Here is a 15,902-nt window from a genome sequence, read left to right on the forward strand (position 1 = left end):
TTTCCTGTGTTCTTTGTTGCCCTGCTTGTTGCGAAGCCACTGGAGGAGGAGGTGTTGCTGGGCTGGGGCAAGGTGTGCTGTGGTAGCAGTTGTCCCACCAGACTTGTCCCTGTTGATTGTTCCACATAAAGAGAAGCAAGCTGCTGCTTGCATCCATGCTTGGGCCATTAATACAAATTGCACCAATCTGTGCTGTGAAATGTCTGCCTTTCCCTGGCTTGTTTTATGAAAAGTTACAGGGGTAAAAAAAAAAAAAGCACACTAAATCAATATGGCAGAGGCTTCAGTTGCGTGTTCACCTGCTGTCACTGTGGGATGAAGCCATGTCACTTGACATGCCTCGTGTATGGCACTTGTTGAGAAGATAGTTATTTCATCTCTCTGGTTTTTTTCATGTCAGTCAAAAAATGGTTTGTTTCATGTGCATCATCTGAACATTGCACTGAATAAGCTACCGAAAAAAGGTTAATCTCCAATTCTGTACTGCTTTTACTGTCGCATCCAACTGCTTCAAAGACAGCGATGAGTGTATCTCTAATGATGACTCCCAGATACAGAGGTAGCATAGGCATCTACTTCTTTAGGTGCCAAAACTGAGACTTACAAGGCCTGTTTTTTCAGAATGCTTCATGTTTTGTAGTGCTGTACATGATTATAGTACAAGTCTTGATTAAAGGTTGAACACAGAATCTCAATCCCTGCCTGCTAGTTCTTGTCTCCTCTGGACATAGTCCTTCTGTATCTTTATTCAGCCACAAAAGGCACAGCAGTAAATGTGTGGGAAAATTTGATATATGTGACTTTGCTCTTATCGTTCAGAAGGTTTATGGCAGAGGCATAAACAGGATTTAATCTTTCCAAGTGACGCTCAGCTGCCAGACCACAAAGCTTCCTTTCTCATCTCCTTACCATTGCCTGACTTGCTTGCTCTCCCTCTTGTGAAAAGTGAGTGAGGGGGAGGAAGCCACTGTCCCACATGGCTCCGACCTTCTTTTTGACATGACTTGGCTTTCATACAGCACTAGCATGTACAGGGGACATTGCTCCAGGTGTCAGTGAACTTCTTTGTTTCTTGTTGTCATTCCTCCCGTCAGCAGGAGTACTGCCTCCCTGAGAGCTGGGTATGATCTGGCTGAGTTATGCAGAAGTTCCTCAACTGTTGTCTGTAACTTCTGTCAGTGGGATATTTGTAAATTTAAATGCTTCCTCCCAGAAGTATCAAAGGAACTGAGGCCACTTGTCAGCATGGACATGAAAGGCTTTCGCGCACTGGTGCAGCCAGGATTGCCATGGAGAACAAAGGCTTTTGCTAATCGCTTCTAATGCCTTTCAAGTTTATGCCTCATTTTTTCCCCTTTTTCAGATGGCCTCCCAGAGCACTGAGACTTCACTGACTGACTCACCAAATAATTAACAGGAGGAGGACTCAATCTCTGAAACTTTTGAACACCTCTTTTAATTTTCTTGAATAAGCCAGTACTCTGGCCAGGATCCAGTTTGTGTAATTACATTTGACCTAACTTAATCCCTTGGCAGTTTCAATTGCATGTGGTAGTTGTCTTGGCTCCCTGTCCTGGGCTGCCATTCAATGCTACTCCATGGTTTTCAACAGCTGTTGTAATTCAGCTGTACAAATGGGTGTATTTTCTTGGTGGAAGCATTCCTCATATCTCTATCCCTTGCTAAACATCCTTATCTCACTTGTATTTTGGGAGGTAACGTGTCTGCTGTTGCTGATGATCTTGCTGAAGTCCTTGGAGCTACTTTCACCCTTAAAGACGGGCATGCATTTAGAGTCTTCTATCAGTTGTCCAACATACATTTTGAGATTATTTTGAGTTTTTCACCTTCAGGCATTTATTGCTCAGTCTCCTCCGCTACTCTGTGGTGCTTTAGGGACATTATTGTTGCAGGTATTCCTCTTTAGCCTTGGAAACAGCACTTCTGCTATCCAATCAGTGCTAAACAGGAGTATGTCGCCTTCCTGTGCTGACAGCAGTTGGGCCGGCTGGCTGTAAGTGTTGGCATTGCTAAGAGTGCAAGTGATGAAGGAAAGCAAAAGCCCAGGACAGCTGGGTAGGATTACAAAGGAAAAACCATCCCAAGCAGAAACCTGGAGATGGACAAAGTGCAGTAGCCAAAAGTACAGTCAGGCGGATGATCCATGCAAAAGACAAGACACTGAGTTCTTGCATTGGCACATCCTTAGATGTGCAACAGGCGTCTTGTTTTCACAGCAGGTGACAAATTGAGGGTTTTTTGGCTTCAGCCATCGGAAACAGCGTATTTGTTACAAAGCCACTTGATCCTTTGGGGGCAGGAGCAGCTCCTTCTGATGGGAGACAGGAATTTAGATGAGATGGGGTGCAAAAGGTGATCTACTGCTGAAAGGTGCTGTTGTTGCAAATTGTCTGCTACCATCTAACTCTCTTTTTCTGAGAGCCTCCAGGAGTAGGATGGCAAATGTATCATTGCTGCTCTCCCTTGTTGCCTGTTGTCTTTCAGGAAATTTGGGATGTTTTTGTCATTCAGAACTCTCACCTGTGTTTTTGAGCACTGTTCATGTAGATCCTTTCTCTACCTTTTTACATTGTCACCAAACACTTGAGTTTGTGAGAGGTTTCATTTTGCTAGGTAGAATATCCGAGGATCAGGAGGTAAGGAGTATGTTGTGAATACAAAAGACATTCATCAGACCTGACTTTTACCCTCTGGATCTATCCCATAATTACACACATTTAAATCTCAAGACTGGAAATGTTGCCTGTCTTGATTTCAGTGACACTGTAAATAAAGTCACTAGTGGTAACATTGAAATTTGTCCTCTGTCACAGAGCTTAAAGGTTTGGAGTAAGAGCCATCTGATTTTGACATGGGCTGGGTATTGCTTATATCTTGGCAGAGCTTTCTGCAAAGTCCATGAACACTTTGTTTCCTAGAACACAAATTTATCAAACCCTTATGGTGGTTGTCAGAGAAAATGTGGCCAACTCTGAGTGGTGGTGCATGATGTCCCTACAGTCAGTGATGTTGCTTTTGAAGATCTGTTTGCATGCTAAATAATGGGATGCAGAAAACTGCACTTCAGGCTTGCTGGTTTTTCCTTTACTCCTGGACTGGACTCTGCCTGCCATCCTGAAGACAAATCTTTTATTTTTCTTGTTTCAGAGTACTTTGTAACTGTGTGTGCCTGAATGCATCAGCCTTTGGAGGTGATCGCCTTCCCTTGAAACAGCCTCGTGATATCCAAGTGCCTTCTCTCTTGGGGTAAGGAATGACATACACATGCAGAGATTGAGAATGGGCAAAGAGAGGACAAGCAGCACTGCCTCAACTTGTAAATTTTGGAAATAGTGAACTTGTCATGGAGAGATGAAATAAACTAAATCTCTCCACTGTAAATAAAACAAATTATAAAATTAAATTGCAGCAAGGAAATTTAGCTGAGGTGTCAGTGAATGATCTACAGTAAGGATAGCTGAGTGCTGGAGTGGATCCCCCCAGGAGGTTAGGCAGTTTCAGTCATGGAAAGGTTTAAGAACAAGTTGGAAGAGCAATAGCAGATATGCTTTTAGGAGAACTGATCCTTCCAGGTGGTGGAAAAATAGACTAGCTGACTTCTGAAGAGTTCTGCTAACCCACAGGTAATTAGAAATGAGAATTTCTGAAATTCTTATCTTAACAACCTTATTCAAAGCTGATAAGGTGAAAGGCAAAGCTGGATGTATCTGTGCAGAATGAGCTGCATGGTCTGGTGAAAAATTGAGGCAGCAGCAATTAATGCTGGTGCTCCATGTCTTTGTTACCTAAATGGTGAATGTTATTATGGAGGGAAGTATAAGCTCAGGGGAAAGAAGAGGTTGAATCCTGTGTTGTTGGCATGTAGTGTAAACTTGTGGTAAAAGCAGGAAGTTGTATCAATTCTGGCTCCTTTGAAGTAAGTTTCTGGGAGTTTGGGTCGCTTCCATGGTCCATGTAAGGGATTTACTCTTACTCTCAGGGGTGTAATCTCATCTGTTTTATTGTGACATGAGAACACAGTGCTACAAATATAGGTATACTGAGCAAACCACAAATATCATGTGGAACACAGAGAGAGGAACCAAGTGATTACTTTTCCTCTCTTTTTCCAGGGCTGATGAAGTGGAGGAGAGTTTCATTTTTCTTCGCTTGCTCTTCTGTTCGTGTTCTCCATTGTGTTTCTTTGTCTTGTCTTGACAGCAAACACAGCAGGCTTTTCCTGACTTTAAAAATGCTGGCTCACCAGCTAGGTCTTGAAATTATGTCCTGAAGATATCTGCTCCTTTAGTTCCCTTGCTTCTTCCTCCTTCATCCCTTCCCAGGGAGTTGCTAATGACAAATGGAGCCTGGGCTCAGGAAGCCTCCCAAGCCATCCTATGCCAAGAGGAATGTTCAGGTGCTTTGTCTTCCTTGGTCCAGTGAAGAAGATCACTGAGATCTTCTTATCTTGTAGGACATCTGGAATTCAATGGGAAGTTCTTCAACCTTTTGTTGGACTTTGGTTTCTCTAAAACTTACATTTCATCTATAATGTCAGCAAACACTGGTGTCTGGCCTGGAGTTAAACCAGTGTCTCATTGTTCCTTATCGTCCTCTGCTTAGCAGAGATAAGCTGTTGTGTCTCAGGGGTACAGGGACATGGAAGAAACTTGCAAATAGCTCTAAGAAATGCAGATGGTGTCAAGAAGAAAATAAGGAATGCCTTTCTGAAGTCACCTTTGTACATTTTTTTTTTATTTTTTCTCTTTTATTTTTTCCTTCTCTTGAGCTTTTCAATTCCTGCAACAATCTGCTCAAATCTTGAAAGCAAAATGCATTCGTGGAAAGATGCAATTTACTGTGTTTCCCCATGATCTTTTGATCTCAATCAATCAAATAAATCTGAGACCTTGCAATTCACCTTGTTGCAAGGACGGTTAATAAGTTGAGAGGTTGTGCCAATGGTAGTGATGGTTTTCCAGCCTTGTGCTTTTTTAAAATTGTTATTCTTTTTTATGGTTCTGACCTTTCGGACTGGTCTCAGGGTAAGATTATTTGCAAATAATAGTCCATAAATATGCCTGTCAGGACTGGAGTTAACATTCGAGCATTGCTGCTTAGCAAAAGAAAGCAATATGCCAAAGTTCAATTTAGATTTCCCTGCAGGGTTGAAAATAATGACAAGACTCACTTTACATGGCAGGGATGAGTCCTGCCACCTCTATGGGAGTGGCTGCTGTGTGGTCCTGCAGCTCTTTGTAGCTGTTGTCTGCTTCAGTTGTCTGCTTCTGAATTTTGGTGTCTGGCATCTCGTGCTGGGGCTTGCTTGGGGTGGAGGAGTCCTGGATGCATCTTCTGGCTCTTCGAGGTGCCGTCTCAGTCAATTGGTAGCTTCCCTTGATGTAGAAACTGATTTTTTTTTTCAAATTCTGTGCTCCTTACAATGAAAATGAGGGTTTGTGCAGCTGCTCTAAGTTCTGTCCTGCAAAGCCATCCTGTTTCCATCTTTGCACTCCATCCTTGCCCTCAGTGCAAGCCAGTGTGGATTGAAAGCGTGACTGAAGAGAGCCCATGAATGTCCTGTGGTGTTTTGAGTTGTGTCCTGTAGGTTACCTGCTGTGATCTCTGAGCCCTTTGGGAATCCCAGATTTCAATGGAAAGCCGTATGGGTTTTCTCTGCTGTGACTGTTCATGAAAACAGTTCCTAGATATCTCCAACCTAATGTTTACCACCATGGAAGCGTGCATCATCCAGTGGTAAGAATCTTGCTTTGCAGTCAGGAAATATCTGGTGGTTATTGATGTTTCTGCTGTCGTGTCAGCAGAATTGACTCCTGTGGGTGAGAGCAGCATGAGGAATGAAGCTGGAAACCAGCAGCTGCTATTTAGGCATTAACCTGCAGCACTTGAAAACTACACAGTCCATTGTGTACAAATGGCCTCTTTAGAGCCTGGTCATGAATGTAAGTATAGTTTGTCTGAAGCATGTGGCTCTTCTGAGTTCATTTTTTTCTTCCTTCTGGAGATGAGAAAGTGAAGGTGCTGAAGACCACTTGGATTTATTCACAGGAAGTTCATGGCCCTGAGGCTGGGTCTGAAACCCATGGATTTGGCCAAAAATCCCCTAGAAAAAGCCTATATGGGGTGAAAAAAGTTATGCCATCAGTTGAGAAAGCAATTCCTTGCAGATTGGGACTAGGTGATGAAATAAAGGTGCAAAAAACAGTGCAGCTTGTGGAAAGTCACAGAGCATCTCCATGCCAGACCCTTGCAAGAGCTCAGCAGCTCTTGGTCCAAATCAGCAGTGCTGTAACTTGTGGTGAAGCAGATGGGTCTGGTTCTCTGTCAGCACCGCTGAAAAGTTTTAGAGCTAAATAAATAAATGTGTCTTTAGGACCATCTTGAAATCCAGAAGTCATTTCTCTAGCACCTGTAAATAACTGAATATAAAAGGAGAGGATATGGGGAAAATAGGTAAGAGGGTGGCAGAGGAGAGCCTTTGTTGTGTCATGCCACACCCTCATAAGCCTGGTGGCCATGCTGAGAGTTGGGGACAGCTGTCCCCATCCCCACAGCTGCTATCCTCCAGGTGGCAAAGGAAAAACTCTAGAATGTGCAGGAGTTTTGCATGTCCCAGAAGGCAACACTCTCTTTTCTTATTCCAAAAGGGACTGGTAATTAGCAGCAGGGGTAATAACCACCTGGAATTAAATTCTGTGGAGGCATGAGAAATAGTAGGGTATATTTGGAAATATCTATTGCATATATATATTCCTCTTAAGAGAAACATGTTGGAGGTGCCATATCCATAAATACTAATAAGGCTGTTTGATTCCAATTTTCAGGTAAGATTAACATTTTATTGAGTATTATATCTGTCACATTCAATGCTTTAGTGTACCATCCTCTCAGGCTTATTAGCATAATTGCAGTGCTTAAGCAACAATAAAAAATTCAACAGTAAAATAGCGGTTAGCACAGGCAATTTGTTATCAAAAGCTTTTACTTAAGGACAGCTTTTGAGCATATTTATTATCCAGTTAGGGCTATACATTATTTTTATTTAGAAAAACAAGAGGGAAGTAATGTAGGAATGTTTTTTCTCTTTTGGCGTCTCAATCAGAAGGCCTGAGAATTGGTCACTGCTTTTTTCTTAAAATCACCCGGCAAATTCACTTGGAGTGGGAAGGCAAGATAACAAAACAGACTCTGGTCTGGCGCAGGGCTGTGACGTTAATAATTCAGCAGAACAATTCCAGTAAATTCTGATGCCAACTGAAACGCCCTTTTAAAACTCCCTCGTTGCATCCTGGGCTCTGCAGATACTGTCCTTTGTCTGTGGCTGATGGCACTGTCACTGGGGCAGTGCAAGGACAGGGGTGGCCCAGGATCACACCCCAGAGGTGGCTGCTGCCCAAGATGCAATGCAGCTGTTGGGGTGGATGCTCCCACAGATGAGGGGAGGGACTGGACTGGACCTGCAGGAAAACAGACTTTGATATCAGTGCTGGTTGTCTCTGAGGCTGGAGCAGAGGAGCATGGCCTGTCTGTGACAGTGCTGTACATCCCTCCTCCTTTCTTTTCTCACTTTGAGGACCCTTAGGGGGACAGTCCTTTGCCGAAAAGCTGTTGTATATATGTGAATGCACCTGTTTGTGTGCCAGCACTTGCTTGTGCACGTACAAGTCTCTGTTGCCAGCATGGCAAGATTTTGTGTGAGTGTTTAAATTTTCAGCACATTTCCTGTGTCTATTTAAAATACAAAGTTGTACCTCATAAATGAAGAAGTAAATAAGTTTTAAGCAACTCAAGAAGTCCTTAGACTAGGAGGTCCATCAAGTAAAGCACATGGAATTGGCAAGAGGAAGATTGCTGCTGTGATTGCTTGTGATTCCTTTGCTGGAAGAGGCTTTTTACAGACCCTCTCTTTGCTTGTGTTTGCTCTTCCAATATGCTTCAGCCTTTGCTTGAGTAGTTGTCCTTGTTCCTGAGATCTGTGCTCACTTTCAGCATCCTCCCTCTCGCTGCAACCTTGGTGCCTCTGTTCTCATGTGTTTTCCTCATTTCCTCCCTTGTTCTGGGAGACCTCCTTTGCCTCGTGCTGCTTTTTCAGAGGTCACTCTTCCGTCTTCTTGGTGGATGACTTAACTGTGGGCCTGTTGCCTTGTCATTTTGGTGGTACCCAAAGCCCAGGGCAGGATCTACTACAGCCCTGGTGATGCCTTGATTGGGCTCACAGTCTGGACAAGCAAGAGGGGTAAACTTGTCTGGTGTTTTTGCTCCTATTTTGACTGGTGTCTGAGCTCACTGTGAGGAGAAGTGAAGGCAGTGCTGCTGCCCCGGGGAAGAAGCTTGTGTTCATAGTGAAACAGGATGTGCAAGCAGGTTGTAGGAATTGGGAAGGGAGCACATGGAAACAGGTGAAACTAAACTGGGCACATATTAGAGAAGTGATGTGCTTGTGGGGACCTCTTCACAAACACCCTCTTCTGCGAATGTGTGAAATTTGAAAGGAGCTGGTTGTTTCAGATCCCCTTTTTTTTTGTTTGGAAGGGGTAAAAAACCCAATGTTATTCAGAGATAAGTTTTATGTTTCAGATTCTGGGGTAGTCGTGAGTTTTTTGTTGGTACACAGCTCACTCTCATGAAACTGCCCAGCACTGCATGGTGTTTTGGCTTTCTGTCAACAGAGAACTTGGTGATGCTCCTGAGACTGTAAATACCCAGAAACTGACTGTGAGAGCTAAACTTTGTGGGAACTTAGCTTTTGGTGGAAATTTGACTGTGATTTGAATTGCAGTTGAAATATGTGCTGTCTGCCCCCATGATCACCTCTAGGAATGGGGACTTGTTGCTGCTGTCTTAGGAACAAGTAGGTTCCTTCACAGCCCTGCAGCACCCCATTGTTTCTGCTTCTGGCTCTGCTCATCTGGCTTGAGTAGCCCACAAGGTGCCTGAGCACCTCCTGCTTGCATTTGGCCTTGTAGCTGGGCAGTGCTGAGTATCTTCTGCTACAGCCAGGGAAGCACCCTTCTAGCTCCTGTGCACAGCTAGGGGGTTCCACATCCATGGAAGGAGCTGAGGGACCAGGGAAGGTGTTCTTTTGGGGTGTGGGCATGGCCGAAGGCATTTCCTTGTGGCTTCTACCTGAGATCTACAATCATCCAACATTTTAGGCAGAAAGGGTCATGCAGGTCTTTCGTGCAGCTCCTGGCTCAAACAGGGTTGGCTTTAACGTGGGATGAGGCTGCTCAGAGCTTGTCAGGGCAGTGGTGGCCTGCTGTGGTCTTGAGGGATGATGACAGTGTATGCCCTGAAAACAAAAAGACACTTTATGGAGGCTGTACTGTGTAGCCTTATGTAGGCTCTGTAGGCTGTACTCTGGTGTCAGGGTAGTGGAGCAGTGACTTTTCTGTGAGAGGGTCTGTGTGAAGGGTTGAGAGACAGAGTCTGAGCATTGACACAGTGATTCCTCCATTAAATTCCCCTTGTGAAGTGGGGAACACCATGCCCAGCTCTGCTGGGATCTAGCTACCACCACAGCTGCTGGTGGCACTGCACAGCTCTCCCCACTGCAGATGGGGAGGGATGCTAGGAGGGCAGGGTCTGTGGCTGGAGACCAGTCCACATGTGAACATATCCTCCCCGGGGAGGAAAGTGCCTACATGCTTCTTGTGGGGAAAAATATGGCTGAAAGAATTTAGCAGTGATAAATGTCATAAAAAATACTTATGCTGGAATTTGTAAAGCCTGGAACATCTGTTCTCAACAGTGCTTTGATCACGTTGTGGGGCTTTTAGAATGATACTTCCATGAATTAAGTGAGATCCTTATGGCTGCAGGATTCCTTTCAGTGCCCTTTTTTTCATGGAGCAAAAAGGCAAATTTCACAGGGAACATTACATGACTTGAAACACATATTTTAATGGTTAGTATCAACCAAACAATGTTTTATTAGGTGCTAGAAAAATGTTCCAGTTCCATACCCCAGGAAGCAAAGCACTCCTATTTACTTTTTTAGCTTATGGGAGCTGTACTTTAAAAAAAAAAAAAAAAAAAATAAAAAATCAAGAATTCATTGCTTGCATGTTACCCTATTCAAAACCAAACCAAACATGGTGAAATGAGCTTAAACATTTTGAAGTTGTTGTCAGAAAAGGTCCTTTTTGGGTTTTGTTTCCAGGCAGAGCTGCAGATGAGGCAGAGGATCTGTGTTTTCTGAGGGACCCACAGCAAAGAATGGCAAGGCAACGATGATTTACTGTCCTTAGTGCACTGCCTTGGACTGAGCAGCTTTTGGTCATTCACTTTCTTCCGAGGACTCGTGCTTTCTCCATTCCTGGTTGTTTAGCAGGCTTCTGCCTCCTGCCCTTCCAGCGTGTTTGGGGCTGAAATGTTGTGGTGCCAAATGGCTTTGGTGGTCTAAGGAGTGTGGAGAGCCCTCATGGCAGTTCTTTGCAGTGTCATGCCTGGCAGGAGAATTTCTGCTCCTCTGCCTTCCTTCTACTTGTAGGGCAAAGAATTTCTCCTGGGCTGTTTGCAGAAACAGCCTGTAGGATGTGAGGGGCAGCAGGAAGGAGGGAGAACCTAAAGAGGAGATGTGGAACAAGGGTTGGTCTCCTCCTATGCTTCGTTTGTGTGCTCACACTTGAGAAATCCTTTCCTGCTGCTGCAGCCAGCAAGTCTGGCAGCTCCCAGTGGGTGCTGGGCAAGACTTCTTGCTCCCATCTCCCTTTCCCTCCCTGCGATGAATGAATGGACCTGTGTGTGACCCCACAGCTCTACCCAGCAATCAGAAGCCTGGGAAACTTGATTGTTTCTTCATTTAAGGACTGTCCAGACTGTGAAAGGAGAAAAAGTTATGGTCAGAAATAGCAGAGAAGGAATATGGATGGGCTTTCTAGTGAGGTTCTGGGTGTCAGGGGTTAATTTATGAAAACTAAATTGTTTAATTCCTCCAGCACCCAGCAGGTGAACAGGCAGCTTATTGCTGTGACATATCCATTTATAGCAGTTTTCCTTTGCTAACACCTGTGACTCAGTTCTCTTACATACTTATGCTGTCTGTTAATTATTTACCAGTGATTTACAAGTACAGAGTGCAAATAAAATGCTTTTATGCAGGAGACTGCATCGTACACCCAGGATTCCTGGGAATTAGGGCACTGTACTACCGTGTACAATCCCATCAGCATCCCTGGAGTTCTGATGGAGGAGTCCTCGCATGTACCTGGTGAAGAGGCAGCCCCTTGCCATCCAGAACTGGCACTCAGAGAGGCTGTGGTGTTAGTGAAGGGCTTACTACACACAGGGCTGTGGTATATGAGGGGATCTCTGTCCTTTGCTTCCTTTCAGATCGATTTTTGCCATTTTAAATTACTTTCTTCCCCCTCGACAAAGGCTCATTCTTCTTCATAAGTGATGGTAGCAGCAAACTGTTTTCTAAAAAACCCCACAGCATGATGGACTTTTTTTTTTTAAAGAACAAAATAGTATAAAAGTCAAGTAGCAGATAGAGTTCTGACTCAGCTCATAACTTATGATCCTATGCTATTTCTGTAACATTTTTAGCTTATGACCAAATTTTCCTAGTATTAGGACATTGCCATAGAAAGTGTGTCAGTCCCTGGCTGCCAGAACCTGTCACTGTACAGAATATATACACTCCTGAGCAAGTATGCACGAGCTGGCCAGTGAGTTGTCTGTTGTGGTTTCAAATTGCTGAAATTTTTTTTTCCCCTTGTTTGTTTGTTTTTGGTTGTTTTTGTTGATTCGCTTAGCAAACAGAGTTGTGCAGAAAACATAGCTGCTTTTTATTTCTCATGCAGTCAGGCACTGAGCTCCCATCCCCAGCTGTGCCTCGTGCAACTGCAGTTGCTTTGCTGGTAGATTTTTCAGCCAGTGCAAACTGCTGTAAGTCAATTCAAGCTGTATTAACTGTATGGATCTTAGGGAAGGTGAGGATCTGGTCATACAGCTCGTGGTTTTAGTGAGGAAGAAGTTTAGGAGCTGGTTGTCCCATTCTAGGCAGATAAGAAAGTACGTGCAAAGTTTCTGTAACCCCAGGGAAGGTGTGTGTGAACAAATAAGCATCTCTGTTGCAGAGAATGCAATTACTGAGGAAATCCCAAAGTTTACGAGTAGGATTTTTTATTGGTTCAAATCTGCTGTGGTTTCAGACACTTTAGGACACTTAAAATAATGAAACTCCAGGCAGTCCAGCCACACATGCATGACACACAGCAGCAAAGCCATCCTTGTGTTTAGCACTGCTGATCAGCTCGCTAATGCAACATCTGCTCTGGGATTTTGCATTTAAATTTTGTCTGGATAATGAAGAGGAATGCAGGGCTAATGATCTGTGTTCTGTTTCCCTTCAAAGTGCTTTATTTACTCTTTGTGGCTACTTTTCATGGATCTTTGCAGCAGCCCTAAAATGTCAACTGACCTGAAGATATTGACAATGGATGCCAAAAAAAAATCCAAAAGAAAAGCGAGGAAGGATGTTGCTTTCTAGCTTTTCATGTGAGCACCTTGTAATCAGACTCCCTTTGATTAAGTAACCAGTGAAGCCTATTCATGTGTACTCCAATTAAAATTTAATGAAGCAAGAGGATGTATTTGTATATGCTGACTAATGCAGGAAGAATAGATTCCTGTAACTCTGCTCTGCAAGCCCTTTCCTTTGCCATCAGGGCTGGATTTACTAGAAAGCTCCTCAGCAGCTGTGGACCTTCCCTGGCATGAGCAATCCTCACAAGTCTGGGCTCTTGTGCTCACAGCAAGAGGTGATGATGTCCTGAACGTGGAAGAGCACAGCTCTTTTGTAGGGCACAGCCTTATCAATGAAGCCCAGCTTGGCTAATTGCAAGAGGTGAGGCAGGGCTTCTGCTCTAATGTACTCCATTGGAGAAGATCAGGGAATTGCTGGATGTGTGTGCTGTATCTGTCTTGGTGTCAGCTGGATGAGTGGAGCAACACATACGAAGAAGGGAAGCCCTGTGTGCCGTGATTTTTAAGTAGGAAACTGATGTTCAAGAGGAGTCTGTATGACAGCTAAGCTGGTGTCAGAAAACAGCCAGGCTTCTAGTGCCTCTGCCTTTGCCATGGGTTTATTGGGCAGTTGCTTTGGTGCCTGTGTTCCCAAAGGGATATGGGCCTGCTTTGCAGAGCGTTTTGTTTCTGATATCGCAGGGAACGTACAGAGTTCTGTGTGGACAATGAAACAATGAAACTCCCTCTGCCAGGAGGGGTGCAGAGGCTTGCTTAATTTCACACTGTCTCCATCTCTTCCCATGTGTTTCTATCTCTGGGGCAGCTGCAAAGCTCCTGCATCACCTTGCACCCAGGATGGGGATTGGAGAAATGATATTAAAGGGTCTCACCTGCTCATGACACAGTGCCCTGTGACTTCAGTTTTGTGCAGGGACTGCTAGCCCTCCTCTGGAGTGGAATGTGGCAGTGGGGTGATGCTGCACAGCCACGTTAAATGCCATTTTTGGACAAGCAATGAAAGATCCTGCTGTATCCACTCACAGCAATGGGCTGGGCGACAGAACGGAAATGCCATGGTGGAATTTGCCTTTGCTGCTGACCCTTGCATGACACACGAGAGCTCCTCATCACCAGACCTTTGTTGTGCCTTACCCAGAATACAAAGCAGTGTTTCATTGGCATGGCTGGCTGTTTTCCTTCTGTCTTGACTCAGTGGCAGAACTGCAGCAAGCTTTCCAGAGACAGGCTGAGTTTTCCAGTTACCATCTGCTTCAGCCCCACATCCATCCTGCCAAGGCTCTCGCTCGTGCTGTTGCAGTGAAGTGCTCAAGAAGCCTTCAAAGGGAGATGCAGCTCTGGAGCTAAGATCTTGGCCTTCATTTTTGGCCTGGAAAGCAGCTCTTGGAACAGTAAGCATGAGATTTCTCTTGAAACCTTCTTTGTGTGCCTTTCTGAAGAAATAGCTGGAAGGAGAAGACCTGTCAGTTGAGCTCTAAAAGAAAAACCTATTGGCTCTGAATACACTGGGGACATTATTTAAGGTCAGTTGATCTGTGAGAAGGCACAACTTATCTAATGCAGCCTAAGGTTAGTTATGCAACAGACAGGCTGTTCTTTGTTGTGAAGAACAACTTCAGTGTGTGCCTGTGAAAATCAAAAGTCTTGCTGAAGGCGTGTTGTGTTCTGGCTGGAAGCTATTGGGTGTCCTCCTCTAGTGATTTTCCTTCTCCAGCAGATTAGCATCACAGAAAGGTTTCCAGTGGGAAAGGCATGCAGCCCTTGCAGGCTGCAGGGTGGAGCTGCCAGCAGATGTGTGCTCTGGTGGGTGCTGGTGCAGGACCACATGCATGTGGTATTGTTTCAGACCAGCTTTTACTTCTGTCTGTTCTTCCCTGTGCATCTCTGTGTCGTAGACCAGGTCACTGCATTGTCTAGATGCCTACACAGGGCAGTATTTTAAAGAAAACACTGCATGAGGAGGGTTTTCTGACTTCTAAAGAGAGAGATGTAATAATTTGTTATTTATATTGCTTTGAAATACAGCATTTGCAGTGTGCTGGCTACATGGCACTGACATCTCCTTTCTTGGAGAACCTTTCTCTCCCCATCATCTCTTATTAAACATGCTGCCCTGCCAAAGTGCCATTATGTCTCCAGAGAGACTCAGCAAATAGAAGAAAGGGTATTTTTTTCTTTTAAAGTAGAATTGGTCTCCTGTGCCTTGTGGAGTAGCTAAGAGTGAGCAGTTCTGGGTAGGTATTTTTGGGTTTGAGTCTCTGTGTACAGTGAAAAATGCTTTATTGCTTATGCAAAGGTAAGCATGATATCCAGCAAGACTGCCTGATATGCTCATGGATTGTCTTCTTTCTGTGCTTTTAATTTGTGTGGTAAGTACAGTGAGGTTTTGCAAAATGAGGATATTTTAACCAGCTTTGCACAAATACTGGTCCTATGAGGACCAGTTAGCTGTGCATTCCTGGGCAGAGCTGTGGGGTGGGGGAAATGATCAAATACCTTGAGGTTTTTTTGTGTTTGGTTTGGTTTTTTTTTTTCTTTTTTTTTTTCTTCTGTTTTTTGAGGACTTTATGTAAGACATGGAAAAATAAAACCTTAAAAGGAAACAACCAAGGTGGATAGTCATAAAAGGCTGTTTTTTCCTCAAAATTCAACTATATATAGACACCTTGATGAAACCCATATTGTCTGTGATGGAAAGGCGATGACTGTGATGTGGTGTGGCATCGGGGGAGCAAACTGGGGTGGCTGCAGCAATCCCTGGTTTGGGTGCCTCAGAGATGCACATGCTCTGAACTCAGTGGGAGTGTTCCCATCTCCCTTGATGCAGCTTGGGACCAAAAGGGTTTTCCTGAGTTGCCTCTTGCTCTGAAAGTTTTTCTGTTCTTGTAAGCTCCCCTTTGAGTACACTCAGGTGCTGCAGTTAATAAGAAATTTCCTCTGCTTTACAAAGATCAGACTCTGCCTTCCCCCTTCTCAGCATCCAAAATGATTAGCAGTTCCTGTGAATCCAAGCCTATGGATTTTATGAAGACCCCTGACAGCCAGGGGTGATTGTGTTCTCCCTGGCTGTGTTTCCTAAGCAGGAGGAAATCAATGCATGAAGGGGCGCTGTGCCTGACATCTATTAATTACACTGTCCCCTTGCATCTAACACACTAGAAGAGGGTCTGAAAGCCAGCCCCCTGTGCCCTGGCTAATTGATAGAGAAACAAATTGATACAAATGAATTGAACTAGTTCCTTAAAAAAAAAAAAAAAAAAAAGAAGAAGAAGAGAGCATTTATTCAGTAGTTAGTTAGAATTGGAAAGAGCAGTTGCAAACTCAAGTACAACACGCAGCAGTGTGAGATACTTGGTTGCAGCAGTCCCCTGAATGGTCCCAGCAACCCC

General features: G+C 44.3%; 1 protein-coding gene across 1 annotated transcript in view; it reads left to right on the forward strand.

The window, feature by feature from the left end:
- The window catches only part of LOC121336716 (LIM domain containing preferred translocation partner in lipoma), a 317,023-nt gene that overhangs the window by 58,493 nt on the left and 242,628 nt on the right, over positions 1-15,902 (forward strand). Inside the window, exon 4 of the mRNA XM_041406088.1 lies at positions 3,169-3,267. The gene's annotated coding sequence lies outside the window, so the exon portion shown is untranslated. The remainder of the gene's footprint in view (positions 1-3,168; positions 3,268-15,902) is intronic.

The sequence above is a fragment of the Onychostruthus taczanowskii genome, unplaced genomic scaffold (genome assembly GCF_017590055.1).
Source record: "Onychostruthus taczanowskii isolate IOZ18803 unplaced genomic scaffold, ASM1759005v1 scaffold24, whole genome shotgun sequence".
NCBI classification, from domain to species: domain Eukaryota; kingdom Metazoa; phylum Chordata; class Aves; order Passeriformes; family Passeridae; genus Onychostruthus; species Onychostruthus taczanowskii.